The sequence below is a fragment of the Artemia franciscana genome, chromosome 12, assembly GCF_032884065.1.
Source record: "Artemia franciscana chromosome 12, ASM3288406v1, whole genome shotgun sequence".
Taxonomy (NCBI): Eukaryota; Metazoa; Arthropoda; class Branchiopoda; order Anostraca; family Artemiidae; genus Artemia; species Artemia franciscana.
Window position 1 is genome coordinate 1695985 of NC_088874.1, and position 17108 is coordinate 1713092.

At 34.1% G+C, this 17108-nt stretch overlaps 2 protein-coding genes across 3 annotated transcripts in view; one reads left to right on the forward strand and one right to left on the reverse strand.

Moving 5' to 3' along the window:
- LOC136033564 (rab3 GTPase-activating protein catalytic subunit-like) overlaps window positions 1-17108 on the reverse strand; it is a 424515-nt gene that overhangs the window by 96757 nt on the left and 310650 nt on the right. The window lies entirely within an intron of this gene.
- Window positions 1-17108, forward strand: part of LOC136033565 (uncharacterized) — a 35622-nt gene that overhangs the window by 605 nt on the left and 17909 nt on the right. The window lies entirely within an intron of this gene.

Consider the following 17108-nt stretch of genomic DNA (forward strand, 5'->3'; position numbering starts at 1 on the left):
AAATATACCCCAGATAGGTATTTCTAAGCGACTATGTGTACCATTTTCGTGTTTCTATGGCTTATAAGATTGCATGTATAAATAACAGGTAGATTCTGACTATCCAAATTCCGACAAGAAACATCGGTAAATATATAACTGTTCATATTATTGGCTTATAAAGCCAATAAATTGAACATCCACTCAATACCTTTTTTATGCTATTTACGAATAGAATAATCGCTTCTATTGCAAAATTCATATTTAAGTACTTTTTGAGTTCTTAAAAATGATGAATTTTCCATTAAAATATGAGTTATTGGCCATTTTCCGACAAAATAATACTACGTTTTTTCGGTCGTTTTCAATAAAATGATACTACATTTTCTCAGTGCCAAAAGCATTTACATTAAGGTTAGTTTAGGTTAGGTCTAAAAGTGCTTGACTTTAAATTGCTGATAGAAGCGATTATTATATTTTTAAAGAGCATGAAAAAAGGCATCGAGTGGTATGTTCACTTTATTGGTAAGGCAGTAATATGGACAGTCATATATTTACCGAAATACCTTACCATAATTGTCAGTTTTCTATCTTTTTTTCATTGCCTCTAGTTTTTAAAAATACGATTCTTGTAATATCGGGATAACTTTAAGCCGTATCAAGGTTTTTCCCCCCTAAATTTAAGAAACAGATTTATAGATCTTTACAACCTTATAAATTGGGATTAAGCAAAGTTTTGAGGCTCAATACACCTCTCTTTTGCTTTCTTTGAGCAAAAGGTATATTCTGCAAGGTTTCACTTTTGTAACACAAAGATTGTCAACCATCAGTGCCCTCTTGAGGGAGGCGGAGTGGAGGTAGAAGTTCCAAAATATCTTCCTATGAGATAATTAAGGTACTGGGTGTTTTCATGAGATTTTTTTCGCCTAAATCAAATACTCTCCAAGATAGGAATAAGCTCCTTGTTACATCTGACTTAATAAAGTATAGCCGTTTCCAATTTTTAGTGCATATGGAATATTATTTGGCTCATAAAATATATATAAAAGATCAAACTGGAGAACAGAAAAGTAGAGAAGTAGATGTAAAAGTAGGATAGTTCTCTTTGAGAAGTGTCTTTAAACAAAACCTTTTGGTTGTTGGGTATTGAAAAGAAATCAGGTAAACAAAACTTAGGAGGACACAAATCAAAGCTATTTGACAAATCAAATTGACAAATCAAACACTATTTTTGACACTATTTATTATATTTATTTATTATTTATATATTTATATATATATATTTATATATATATATATTATATATATATATATATATATATATATATATATATATATATATATATATATATATATATATATATATATATATATATATATATATATATATATATATATTATATATATATATTATATATATATATATATATTTATATATGACACTATTTATAACACTATTTATTATATATTTGACAAATCAAAACACTATTTTTTCGAAGTACCTGAGTATTTTGTGCTAGGTGGCGGAAACATGCAAAACTGATCAATACAGACCGCAATCGGGCTTCTGAAGGAGCTTTGACTTCCACTCCTTCCCTACTTTTATGGCCTAAAAGACAGTATAGGTCGCAAATTTGAAAAAAATCAAATTTAGCTTACAATCCAGTTCAAACTCAGAAAACATTAATTGGCAAAGCCTACAGTCAATGACAAGTAAATTCCAAGCTAAAAGTTGATTTTTCCACCCATAACAGGTAACTGGACCGTCTTCAAAAAATCTTCAAAGCCTTGCAGGTAGGGCTGTCGGGAATATTGACAGGGCCCGGGTATAAATTGCTCATGTTCTTTTTCCCTTTTTATGCAGCACCAATGCAATTAGTATTTAGCCATTACCTGAACTGAAAAATAAATTAAACGTCGTCTCTCAGTAGTGAATTAAAATGCAGGGGGGGGGGTATATCCAATGAATTAGCGTGATGGTAATAAACAAAAGTATTCTAAATATGCTACAAGATAGTAATATCTTCATTAATCTCAATATTTCTTAGTTTTAAGTGGTTCTGAAGGCAAAGTTAGGGGAGGGGGACTACATATTGGCCTAAGTATAACAGTGTTGCTCTCATTGTCTTCCTTTTTTCAAGGGTGGGCCAATGTCACCTAAACTTTGGACTAAACTCAGTGGAAGGGGTGCTAACAGACAGGCAAAAGTATTTCTTGTGTGGCAAAAATATAACCGATATCCCGCCACTTGTTTGTTTCCTTTCTTTTTGTTTCTCTTTTTTCGGCTATAGAGCCTTGCGGGGACAAAAATGATGACTTGCGCACCTTTATTGCTTATCATTGTTTTTATCGTATTTTGTATCGGGGTAAATATTCCGAATTATATTGTTATTTATTTTCCGATTTTTAGTTTTTCGAAAAGGGGCATAACAAATAAATTAATGAATAGAATGTAGAAGAAGCCAAAATAATTTGAAGATATTCTTGGCTTATTTTAAGCTCTACAGAAAAAAAAATCTGGAGAGATAATACTTAGAAGCTGAATCATTTTGATTACGAGTTGTATAATTGCAATTTTAGGCAATAGCTCTATAACCACGGGAAATATAACCAGGTTAATAAACGCCACACAGTTTTTGCTTGAAGGGCTTCTGATTAGACCTGTGCAACAGGTCTGTCAAAGCGACTTTTTAGTTGCTTAAAGTTTATACAGGCGACAACGGGATTGAACCCTGAGCCCCGTATGACTAAGCGAAGCATCAAGCGACTATGCTACCACATGGTCGATTGAAAGGTTGACAGCAAAAAATCAACTGCAACTGAAATACCTTATGAATCGCTGTGAAAATTCTGTCACTTGACCAGACACCTTGGATTTTGATCAATCAGCATGATGATCTATGATGATTGGATTTTGATCAATCAGCATGATCAATATCAGCATGATGTTTTCAATTTAAATGTACATTTGAAAAAAATGAATTTTCTTTATCTGTAATGAGCATGAAAACTTTTCTCTCTTTTTTTGCTAGGATTAGGACTATTTTTGACTATGGACCCGTCCATAAAGTTTTCATTCACCTAGCTTACTAGTTAATATTTTCGAAGTCAATGCAATATCTTAAAAAAAGAAACACCAAAGATGATAAACACAAGACCATAAACAGGCCATAAACTGAGAACGCAAACCGAAACAGGACCATTAGCAGAAAAAAACAAGACAAATCAAATGGATGTATTTGACTAAAATTTCTTTGAATATTCTCCCGAAAAGATGAGGTTGGAAGTGATAATTAGGCGTAAAGGGATAACTAAAATAAAAATGACCAAGGAAAACCTTGGAACAACTTAGAAAATGTCCATCATAGTAGGATGACAGAATTAGTCACATGATGAAAAAAATAGGCTGATTTCTGGGTTTTCTTTTCGTAAAGAAATGTCAATTATTTTTTAAACTTCACATAGATTCTTTTTAAGGGAAAAAATAGATTTTTTTTGGGAAAAAAAATAGCTTTTTTTCTAGACCCGGGTGGATACCAGGACACCGGATATCTGCTAAGCAAGATGAATATCTTTCAGAAATGGATCTTCAGCCCAAAATAGGTCTAACCTACATCAAAAGACTATACTTTTTATGCCGATTACAAAATCATTAACTTTGATTTTGGACCAACAGCCCTGTTTTGTAACTAACATGTCTTCAGATGTTTGGTGTCAAACTTTATTAGATTTGTGAGACTCTTCGATTTACCAATTACAAGCTTTTGTCTCTATTGTGCCTCTGTAGAATTTTTATTATTATTATTTTTTTTAATATCTTCTATGAAAATTTTCGAGAAAACCGCATTCTCTCTCCCTCTCATTTCCCTGAAAACTTAACAAACGCATAAATCAAGATGTATTCTCAAATTCCCTAAGATATAGTAAACTATTAAATAAACTGAGTTAAAATTGCGATTTGTATAGTTGTATAAATGTTTAATTGCATAAATATTACAACAGTGTTGTTTCTATTTTTTTTGGTGGGGGGAGGAAGGCTTACACAAGAATTTTTTTGAGGGAGGAGGGTTAAAAACTTAAAAACACAACAAGTTTTGTTTATATTCATTTTTGGTAAGTTTTTATGAGTTGGACAAACATTTTGGGGTGGGGTGAGGGAGTGGATTCAAACCCCCTAATCCCTCCCCCCTTGGATAAGGCCTTGAAGGTCAGCATAATACAGTTCAGAATGAATAAAATACTTGCTGACCCCAAAATTATACATAAATGCCTGTATGTATTGACAATTCGTGTTGTTATGCATAGTCTAATAAGCTACGTATGACAAGTAGACTTTTGGGCCAAATTACACCAATTTCCCATAGTTTTTTTTTTTTTTTGGTAGATCATATTAATTTTGGACTTCAAAAATGACACATTTATTTAGATTCGTAGTCCCCCCGTTAAATCAACATTTGCTTTACTTTCTGAATGTATCCCAAAGATTAAAATCTATAACGGGGATTAACTGTGTTACTCTGTAAGCTCAGTCAGAATCGAATCAGCTCCAAATGGGTACCTAGAGAAATCGGGAGAAAAAAAATTCCCGGCCTTAGCTGAAAATGAGGAGCTCAGCGCTTGCGCAATGCGGACAATTGGTCAGCATGTGAAAAAGAAAAAATTTTAAAGTACAAATATCACGATATGTGGCTTACGATAATAAGGCGCAAAAATAAACCAATGGAAATATAACATGCTTTTTCATAAAGATGTCTAGGACAGCAATTTTTCTATTTCTCTTTGGTCGGAGCAACTCATTTATTAAGCAGAGTTAATTTACCATTAATTTGGGATAATTTCAAGTAATACAACCATTTCGGAAGTTGGTCAGCTATTCAAATATTTGTAACAGAGGAATCTTATACACAATTCTAGTCTTCTTGGGAAAGAAGGGGGGAAATAGATCAGAATTTCCCAAGCATAAATTTTCTAGCATTAGGTACTGTTGCTGATTTCACTTTTCTTCTCCCAAAAGCATGTGTGTACAAAACGACTGTATTTTCAACCCCTCAATTATACCCTCCCCCCACACACACTAAGTATTTAAGAAATGACTTTTTTATTTTTTATATACTGGCAAACACGAAGGGGGAACGGCTTCAGAAGAGTACTCCCCTACTTTCCAAAAATATGCTATTCCCTATATAAATATCCCATTTTTTTATTTTGTGTTCCCCTCCCCCAAAAAGTACTGATAAAGTGCTTGGTTTCAGACATTTAAATGTGCTTGCGTGTTGCTATAAATACTCTGCTTGACTGGTTACAAAGGTATGAAAATTATTTTTCTTGAATAGATATATCCGTTCAATACAAGAATATTCATTAACTGGGTGGAGCAGAAATCCAGAAAATTTGAATCATGCTTTCTCTCGCGTAGTTTCTTGGCTGATAAATAATTGCAGAAAAAGTTGAATTTATTTTATACACTTAACATTTCAAGTTACAGATTAAAACATTTCAAGTTATGAATCAAGATGATTGGTGATCAGTGGTCTGGTCTTTCTATGAATTACTTATTGAGGCCCTCAATGTGTTGACAGTGGTGACAAAAGGTGCCTTGGTATATTACGCGAAAAAAATATTTACTTTTTAGTAGCAGATACTTTAGTTAAAAGGAATTCAGAGAAATGACATGAATCAATGCTTCCTGAAATGTGGGCTCTCAAAACTGCAAGTTCTTTGGAAACGGATGGTTATAGACGTCCCCCCAAAAATTCCTACATGAGATACACTCCTAGAAAATTTCCCCCAGACCCTCCCCCCGGTATTGGTAAAAAACTGAACAAATCATACACTTGATCAATATTTCAACAAGATTCATACTAAGCAGTATGGTGCCAAGTGCCGCCAGAACCATGTCTAATTCTTATCCTTGGAAAGCAATGATCCCTTCTCCAGTGAGTTCATTCAAACAAAAATTAAAATTTATAGTCCCCTTTTCAAGTTACCAAAATATTGGATGACAGCTAGCCCCCTCCCATATCCGTTTTTACACCAAACATTTCTGATCAAAATTTTGAGATAACCATTCGATTAAGTATAGTTGAAAGGTGCGATAGCTAAGGCTCTGAGGAGTAAATGACCCCCTCTATCCATAGCTCCCGGAGAAAGTTAGTTATGAAATTTACTCTTTTTTATGTATAGTATTTGTTTTAAGGAAATACACGGACACTTTTAGGGGGATTTTTTATGAAAAGGAATGTTTCTGGGGGGGTCTTTCAAGGCCAAATTTCATACAGGGTGGAGGGAATTTCCAAAACTCATACGCGGCTCAATGTTTGATGCACTCCTTGGCCCTTTTCACAGTACATTTTCTTGCAAAAATTTTGAGATCCCCTTATTTACCTTCTAGTTAATTCATTGAGCCAATCTTCGGTAGACTCCTTGAGCAAAATTCGGTATATTCCCTTAGCAAACTCCGATAAATTCTCTTAGCCATATTCAAACCAAATTTAGCCAAATTCAGATTAGTCAAAATATCCGAAAAAGGCAAAATACAATAAAAACTGAATAAGTTCTGAAGTGTATTAAAGTTTCTACATGTATCAGGCTATGTCATGCTGTCCATTATCCAGGCACAATTAGGCACATGCATACTTTTTTATTCAGAATCTTTGCATTCCCGAATTTTATATATTACGATTTTCTATGTTTCATTATGAATAAAAAAAAGATCCAAGTGCTACAACTTCCATGAGTTCTTTTTTGGTATCAGTATATTTGTAACAACCAAGTCTAATATATAATTAAATAGACAAAAGAATAAATCTACCGAACAAATCTACATGTCTGCAAAAGCTCTGCTTGTCAAAACAGCAAAATATATCATATATGTCCTACTTAAAGCTTTGAATGGTGGAATTTGTCACTTAGGCATTTCAATCTATAAATACTGACCTCAGAAGACACGGCTGAGAAAATTTGACATTTTTGTATGCTTTTAACTATAAATGTCTTTAATTACAAAGAACTTGTATAAGTACATATAAATGTACTTATACACACTGTAATTTTAGCACACTTATACTTATACTTTAATTATACTTTACTTATACTTATACTTTTACTTATACTTATACTTTAATTTTAGCACACTTATACTTATACTTTAATTATACTTTACTTATACTTATACTTTTACTTATACTTATACTTTAATTTTAGCACACTTATACTTATACTTTAATTATACTTTACTTATACTTATACTTTTACTTATACTTATACTTTAATTTTAGCACACTTATACTTATACTTCAATTATACTTTACTTATACTTATACTTTTACTTATACTTATACTTTAATTTTAACACACTTATACTTATACTTTAATTATACTTTACTTATACTTATACTTTTACTTATACTTATACTTTAATTTTAGCACACTTATACTTATACTTTAATTATACTTTACTTATACTTATACTTTTACTTATACTTATACTTTAATTTTAGCACACTTCCCGGTGCTAAAATTAAAAACAGGACCGACATAACGGTAGAAAACTTTTATTGATTTTTTTTTCTTTTTTTGGCTAGAAGGGTGTTTAATCCCACATAAGTGTGAAATTTTGCAGACCTAGCCACTAAAAATTCTGCAAAAAGGGCTAAAATAGCGGTTGAAAAAACTTCGACGATTTCTTGTTTTTTTTGGCTATAAGTGTGTTTGCTGCTAAAATATAAAAAAAAAACCTAAAAAAGGTAGAAAAAATTAGAAGATTTTTTGTATTTTCGACTAAAATTGATTTAGTTCCAAAAAGAGTATATTTAACTACGGATTTAGTCAAACTGGCTGTAAAAAATAAATAATGTGTCATTACAAAACCATTGACAGAATTTTATTGACAAAAGATGTGTTTAATTCTCAATATTCAAGTACGTTTCAATATAGGGTTAGTCAAACTTTCTGTGAGAAATATTTCGAAAAAAAACGTTTATTTATATTCAGAGATTTTTTAGGTTTTGACTATAATTATGTTAAATTCCATATACTATGAAATCAAACCATCAGATTCAGCGTACCAGAGAAACCTACAGTAGAAGTTTCAAGCTCTTATATAAAAAAAAGTATTGAATCTAGCTATTTTTGCCAGAAAACAGATCACGTATACGTGTTTATTTCTTGTTGTTTTTTGTTACATTTTTCCCAGGGGTAATCGTATTGAAATAATGGTCCTAGAAGATCGGAAGAGAGCGCATTCAGACGGAAATTAAAAGTTCTAGTTCCCTTTTTAAGCGACAGAAAAAAATGGAGGGCAACTGGCCTTTCTCCCACGCCTTTTTATTTCCCAAAGTTTTATAATCAAAATTTTAAGATAGTCATTTTGTTCAGTATAGTTGAAAGATCAAAAAAAAATGTCTTTAGGGGTAAAATGACCCCCACCGTCCATTGAAATAGGCCTGTAAGTTATGAAGTTTGCCTATTGTTTGCGTATAGTATTTGTTATTGGGAAGTATAAAGACATTTTTTGGGGAGGGGGTGGGGGGTTATGCTTGGGGTGGATTTCCATTGGGAGAATCTTCCTTGGGGAGGGGTATGTCCGGGGAGGGGGAATTCTCCAAGAAACTAGGGATATTTGACAGAAATTCTGTACGAAATTCTTTTTAATTGTCCTGCATTCTCTTTACCAACTCAATGTTCCGAAGGAAACATCCGGGCCAATTTTCCACGTGTTTTGATTTCCAGAAAAAATTCCTCGCAAGGTGCATTTTCGGAGTGATCGGGAAACCAGTTAAAGATTAAAGCCTTTTTCAAATGAAAGCATGCTGATAATTTTTCAAGCAGAATTGTCCGCAAAAAATTTGACGGGGTGGGGATTTTCAGCAAGAATGAAACTGTCTGGAGGGAGCTTGACGGGGGAGGGCGTGTACTTTAAGTTTCATGAAATTTTCACAGGGCAGTTTCCCTTGAGAGGAGGTGGGGGTATATTTCATGGTGGGTGAGCTTGATTTATCTGCATTATTTGAAAAACGAAAAGAAATTAAATAATAAACAAGTTTTTTTTTACTGAAAGTAGGGAGCAACATTAAAACTCAAACAGAACAGAAATTATCACGTATATGAAGGATTGCCGCCTCCTCAATACCTTGCTCTTTACGATAAACTTTAATTGTTTGTCCCAATTTTTTTAAGAATGGTTACAGAAACACAGGGGCCGTTTAATTAGAATAGGAAGGTTTTTTTATGATTGCTAACAGCTTTAGCGTAAACAGTAAGGTATTGAGGAGGGGGAAACCCATCATATAAGGAATGATTTCTGTTTGTTTTGAGTTTTAATGTCATTCCTTACTTTCAGTTAAAAAAAGCTTGTTTTTTTTCATTTAATTCGATTCCAAAGACTTAGTTTAGGTACATTTAATTATAGATTTAGCCAAGCTGGCTTATATATATATAAAAAAAAAAATTCCAGGATTTGAGTGTTAATAATTATGAACTTAAAAAGTTAAGAGTCCATCTAGGGCTTTGACTTGGACAAAAAAATTTCAGTGATGCATATGAATACACAATTACTTTTTTTTACAATACTCATGAGGTTATATATTATTTTGAATTTAAAGGGTCTATATTACATTACTGACAATGAAAATAACAAATTTGAATGCTAAGCAGTAAAAAAAAAAACATGACTCAGCATTTATAGTACCGTATTTTGGGTAGGATGATCAGACATTTTACGACTTTAGTAAATTCAGTGTGTTGTGTGATTATTGCTGCATTAGTGCGCCAGAGTAAAGTTTAAATATTTAAAGCGTAATTAGACCGACACTTTGGCTTACTTTTCCTTTGGGAGAGATTAGGCGGCATCATTGGTGTAAATATATAATAAACCTGGAGGGGATAAACTCATTTTTGAATAAAGAGCGTTTTCCAACCAGGTATGCTAGAACGTTTTAAGGGACTGCTCTTTCCAGAACTTGAAGAAGAAAAATTATACAACATTTAATCGTGAATAAAATTTACACTTTCCGGTAATGAAAGTTTTATTAAAGCTGGATATTTGTATCTCCAGCCGAAAACGCGATAAGTTAAATATCACTCAGTCAATTGTAAATAGTTTTTTCAAACTAAATAGTTTACAATGGACGAGATGGGGTGACCTTTTAAGGTACCACACCAAACCACCTCATAGTATGGGTGAACTATTAAAAATAGAGGATACTACTAATCCAATCTAAATGGCGGAAAGTCTGTATTATATATACATAGCAATCAATAGCGTCAATTCATGAAAATAGACGAGGGGAGGAAGATTTTGCTGTTTTTCAATTCTTTCAACGAAAATTAAAAAAAAAAAATGCTTTTCAGTGAAAATACCGAAAAGGGTATTTTTAAAATCTAGGGGGATCTAGGGGATCGCAAATACCCCCCAACATTACACCTATACTAACGGTGTAAAGCCTCTTTTCTCAACCTCTAACATCCAACCAAATAAAGAAAATTCTCTCACAGAACCCTGCTAATAACTAGCAATCTCAGCTTGGTTTTCTGTTTACTCGGTGTTCGATCGAACTATTTAATTCGTTATTGTCCGAAGCTTTGACTTTTGTGTTTGAACTCATGGTCGATTGAATTCCATAAAATAATGAATAAAGGTTATTTTATATTTAAGCATTTAGTTTTTCCTGACCGACCTTTGCCTACGGGATCACAGCCCATGGAGGGATTATGGCCTATTATATAGAATTAAAATCCCTTCCAACATCGATACGATGTTACAGGTTAAGCAACTTGGGATTTTATCTATAAATTGCGTAATTGGCAATTATTTCGCAAGTAGCTTGACCAGTAACATTTTTTCTTTCATTTATATTGTGTGTATTCTTCCAGCTATTATTTTAGAATAGGACAATCTTTTTAAGACAACATTTGTTCTCAGGTTTTCATTGAGAATTTCTTCATCGTTTATCTTGAGGATTGCTCACTTTGCAACACCTAGTGTTGCAGACCCAGTGTTGCAACACCTAGACCACTCCAACAAACATGGTACACTTCCATGCTCACTTTGCTCACTTTGCAGCACCTAGTGTTGCAGACCCAGTGTTGCAACACCACTCCAACAAACATGGTACACTTCCACCAATTTATAACACGAATTGGCAAACTTTAGATCTTCCGTGGCAAACTTTCACCATGAGTGGCGTAATCCACCTAGTCTACAAAATTTTTGAAAATGGGTGAATCGCTTTTCTGAAAGTAGGGAGGGGGTAAAGAATTTTGATTTAAAACAAATACAAACTATATCGATTACAGGCACCACCAGAGAGGTGGCAGAGGTACAATGAATGGCCTCTCTTCTAACGAGAAAACAAAACGATATTTAAAAATGTATTATAAGAGAAGAAATAAGTAATGGTCCCAATTTTATCCTTGTAATTCTGACCCCTCCCTTGACAAATATGCTGGCGGTGCTATTGGAACTGATGCTATTAACAGGTAACTGAAATACCTTACACATCCTTAGGTCGTTAACTCCCTTTCAAAGCATAAGTATATATACGAACAGTAGCGAAAATCAAACAGTTCGTGGTAACTGTAGTAAGGAGCGACCCGGCTCAATAGTAACCAAAACTCTAAAAACCGAATTTTGATACCAATAGTTACATCAAAAGAATCGCATTTTAATGCTGATTTCAAATATATAAGTTTCATCAAGTTTAGTCCTACCCATCAGAAGTTACGAGCCTGAGAAAATTTGCCCTATTTTAGAAAATAGGGGGAAACACCCCCCCTAAAAGTCATAGAATCTTAACGAAAATCACACCACCAGGTTCAGCGTATCAGAGACCCCTACTGTAAAAGTTCCCAGCTCCTATCTACAAAAATGTGGAATTTTGCATTTTTTGCCAGAAGACAAATCGCGGATGCGTGTTTATTTATTTTTTTTGTTTTTTTGTTTTTTTTCTTTTCCCCAGGGATGATCGTATCGACCCAGTGGTCCTAGAATTTTGCGAGAGGGCTCATTCGAACGGAAATGAAAAGTTCTAGTGCCCTTTTTAAGTGACCAAAAAAATTGGAGGGCACCTAAGCCCCCTCCCACGCTCATTTTTTTTACCAAAGTCGTCGGACCAAAATTCTGAGATAGCCATTTTATTCAGCATAGTCGAAAAACCTTATAACTATATCTTTGGGGACGACTTACTCCCCCACAGTCCCCGTGGGAGGGGCTGCAAGTTACAAATTTTGACCAGTGTTTGCATATAGTAATGGTTTTTGGGGACTGTACAGACGTTTTCAGGGAGATTTTTTGGTTGGGAGGGGGGTTGAAAAGAGGGGGTTATGTGGGGTATACTTTTCATAGAGGAATTTGTCACGGGGGAAGAAGATTTCCATAAAGGGGGCGCAGCATTTTCTAACACTATTTAAAAAAACAATGAAAAAATAAATATGCAAAAGTTTTTTCAACTGAAAGTAAGGAGTAGCATTAAAAATTAAAACGAACAGAAAATATTACGCATGTAAGGGGTTCATCTCCTCCTAATACCTCAGTCTTTACGCTAAAGCATTTTTAGTAATTTCAACTATTTATTCTACGGCCTTTGTGATTCAGGGGACAAAATTTAAGCTTTAGTGTAAAGAGCGAGGTATTGACGAGCGGGTGAACTCTCTCATATACATAATAAAAACGTACGAATATAGAAGTTTGTTACGTAGGCTAATTCGTAAGTTACATATATCTAGTTGCCTTTTTAAGTACCCAAAAAATAGGAGGGCAACTGGGCCTCCTCCCCCTCCTTTTTTCTCAAAATCATTCGATCAAAACTATGGGAAAGCCATTTAGCCAAATAAATAAATATGCAAATTTCGCTTTAATTATTGATCTACGGAGAACCGAAATCAAAACATGGATTAACTAAAAAACGTTCAGAAACTAAATAAAAAAACAAGTTTTTTTAACTGAAAGTAAGGAGCTATATTAAAACTTTAAACAAACAGAAATCACCCCGTATATGAAAGGGGCTGTTCCCTCTTCAACGCCCTGCTCTTTACGCTAAAGTTTTTACTGTTTTAAAAATTAGAGTTGAGAGAAAGAGTCAAACTTTAGCGCAAAGAGCAGGGCGTTGAAGAGGGAACAGCCCCATTTTTTTGCCGTAGCAAAAAACGTGTTTTTTGCCGTAGCAAAAAACAGCAAATTTGCAGTCTCCGGTATTTGTCGTCATTACCTCTAGGATTCGAATTGGCCAGAGGGGATAGCCCGCAAATTTGGCTAGGAATAAATCACCGATTTTAATGTTCGCATTATTCATGCCTAGTAAATAAAAGATTATAAAGTGAAAGAAACTTATCTTTCCGTGAGGGCCGAGCCTCACTAATGTATCCAAGTGAACAATCAGTCCAAACTGTGCGAGGTCGGCCCAACTAATAACCCTTCTCTACACTAAAAAGTGTAATTAACGCGCAGGCAAATTATATCCAATTTTCTCTACACACCACACTTGGCTATCGTATCTAATTTTCTCAATTCAAAACACCAAAAATCTGATTGTGTGATAAATTCAAGTATCAGATTGCACAATTTCTGTAGTCACTGAATTAATTCATGGCTAAGGAATCAAGTTCAAACTATTCAAAAGTTCAAACAGGTGTAATCCCTTTGAGAGCTAGTTCAATACTGCAGCATATCAGTATACTGCAGGCATCTTCTTTGAATTAAATTCATTTTTTTCGGTAATCTCGGTTACAACGCTTTTTTTCTGATATTATGAGAAATAGAAACATTCAGATCGAAATAAATATTTTTAATTTTATGAATGGCTTAAGAATATTAAGGGGAAACTTTCAGGGCATGATGAGGGAAATGTACAACTGACGAAAAGGCAATATGCGCATACTTCCTTATATGAAATTACTCCGTATATGAAAGGGACTTTTCCTCTTCAACGCCCCGCTCTTTACGCTAAAGTTTGACTCTTTCTCTTAACTCTACCTCTTAAAACAGTAAAAAACCTTTAGCGTAAAGAGCGGGGCGTTGAAGAGGGAACAGCCTCTTTCATATACGTGATAATTTCTGTTCGTTTTAAGTTTTAATGTCGCTCCTTACTTTCAGTTAAAAAAAAAAACTTGTTTTTTTTTATTTAATTATCTTTAAAAAGACGCACATCATAGCGCGCTGACTGGGAAGTTCCCAGTGCGTCACAGCAAACGTTTTCCATTAGCCCGTCATAATGCCCTAAACATTTGTCATTGCGCGTGCGCGAAGAGGCAGGGTCATAATGAGAGGTCTAGATTGATGTGTTACGAAAATTTTTAATGGAAAGCAATACACTTTTTACTACTCTTCGAATATATGCTTATGCTGTGGTCTCTTTGCAGTGAATACAAACAGTAAACTTTTATTATCAGGTCAGACAGTTTAACAGGATTTAAAATTTTGTTTCGGCTATTTGACGTTTTATGAGCTTTTGAGGGCTGTATTAAATTTTCGTCAGTAATACCATGTTGTGTCGCGAAAACAAATAATCAAAACTAATTAAATCGACGTGATGACGCTTTTCGACCGAATAAATTTAAAATGAACGGTCCACTGTTTCCTAAAGACAACTACACCTTAACGGAAAAGATAAAAAGAAAAGCAGTTCCTAAGCTACTTTTTGCTTACTTTTTTCTAATATTTCACCCTTTCTTATTTCTTTTGTTACTACCAAAATTACCACTAAGTCAAGCTCAAAACGAGCAGAAATTACCATGTTTAGGGGGTCACAACCCCTATGCCTTCTCAAGGCCAGAACATAATTTGCACTTTACTGAAAAAATAGAAATGAATACGCATTGTCAGTTTAATAAACATATGCTCATATTTATTTTTTAAAATCTTAATAATTTAGGGTTTATTAAAATTATAAAAGTGAAAACATTAAAAGAAAAATTCAGTAAAGTACAAATTATGTTCTGTCCTTGAGAACGCATAGGGGTTGTAATAATTACAACCCATGGCATAACTTACAACCCATGCCTCGAGGTCTGTGGGGGATGGTCTTCTTCAAAAACATAAGTCCACGAACTTTCAACTACGCTGAGCAAAATGGCTATCTCAAAAATTTAATTAGATGTGTTAGGGGAAATGATGGGTGTGGGGGAGCTGCTTGACCTCCAATCACTTTCAACTATTAAATAGGGCACCAGCCCTTCAAATTTCTAATCAAATGAGCCTTTTTTGAGTTTCTACGACAACTTCTTCTATACGAAGTGCCCTGATTAAAAAAAAAAGAAAATAATAATAATAATACATTGTGCCGAAATCATTCTTTACTTAGGCCATGCTATTACGCTGCCTATGATAGATGGCTGTTCAAGCTCCTGCTTAAACAATAAAAGCAATCCTGTTAAGCTGCTACTGGTACTTCTAGTAGAGCTTGAGCTCCAACTTCATAAAGTATGATATGAGTTTCGAAGAGAAAAGAAAAAAACAAGTAATTATAGAAATTTTGATTCAGATTCCATATAAAAATCAAAAATTCGTCCAACGATACCTCCCAAAATGCTACCCCCTCAAATAAAAAGGCTGAAAACGTAGAATAAAAAGTGGTAGATTTTTCACTATTTATATGCCAAGTGAAAATATGAAAATAAAAATAAACCGACATAGCAACTACAGAAGCATGAGTTTGAGCTATTATGAAAATGTAAACTTTTATTAGTGCTGACTGGGCTTGAAGATCAACTGCAAGATAATCCACCAGACATTGATCCAAAGACGTTCCTTGAAAACAGAGAAAAAAGGTCTATATTACTAACTCCCTTCATCCCCCTGCTAAAAACGCTCTGACACCTTCCGCTAAATTTTTGACTTGTGGAGTGAGAGGATTAGCTGAAGCAGAGCAAGCTTCGATTTTTGTACCCGAGCCAAACTGTAATCGCATCTGTCAATAGTTCTTGATTTTATGGTATATGTTCCCTCTAAAACAAGCGATTTTGCGACAAGTCTGGAGCTATAACTTGCACCAAAAGAACAAAATACTTATGCCAACGGATTGACAAGTCTTAGATCCATTCAGAGCCAGAATTTTAATATTACTTAGAATGTTTTCTTGCAGTAGGTTTAAGCTGGCTTAAAAACACAAATGAACTCCTTTTTTCAATAATTTTCAACCAATTTTTAATGTATTTTTGAAAAACCCTGTACATTGAATTTCGAAAACTCGATTCAATAGACAGAATTGAATCTCCACTACGGAACGGAAGCAATATTTTTTTTCTTTCACATATCATAAAACCGTAAGGGACACGAAAAATAACTTAGTAAAACCTACTCAGGGAACACTAGCCTTAATATCACACATATATTGGGATCTGGAGTTTCGTAGATTGTTTTGTAGTTAGAGAGTGACGGAGAGACCTTAAAGGGTGCATTTTAATACCAAAACATCCCAACTCTCACTGAGCATTCAGATAAACACATAACTATAGTACTCAGAGAGAGACGAGGGAGCGGTGAGGTAGAAAGTGAAATATAATCCCCAGGGCAGTACCCGAGACTTTTGTTTGGTATTTTTTAATCAGGGGGGGGGGGGTAAACAACTTTAAAAACGCATCAAAAATGTACAATTGATATTGAAACCCACTCGATTTCTGGGATTATTTTTGGTCTTCGCTATTCGATCAGAAATTGAGAGTTCTAGTCCTTTTCTTATAAGTCGAAAGTAATTGGAGACTAACCAGCCGCGGGGGGGTGTTTTCTTCGGGGGGTATTTTCCACGGGCGTGTGTGTGTTTTCCAAAGGAGTATTTTTCATGCGGTATTTTCCAAGGGGGGGGGTATTTTCCGGAGGGTTAAACACCTAGAATCCACATATACTATTGAAACGGAAAATTAAAATGACAAGAGCTAGGTTTGATAAGCCGCATTTTAAAAATTTGTTTTTATATATTTTCTACGATTGATTTTTTTATTTTTTGCTGATTCAGCTTACAGTTGCGAAAACTACTATTTCAAGTTTCAAACTTTTGCAATTCCAAAATAATTAGCAGTCAATCATTAGTCTGACTGGTAAATCTAAAATTACGCTTGAAAGTTAAACGTTGCTAAACTCGCCCTATTGTACACTGCACACACTACCGATACTGTAGTGGAGTATTATTTTGTTTTTA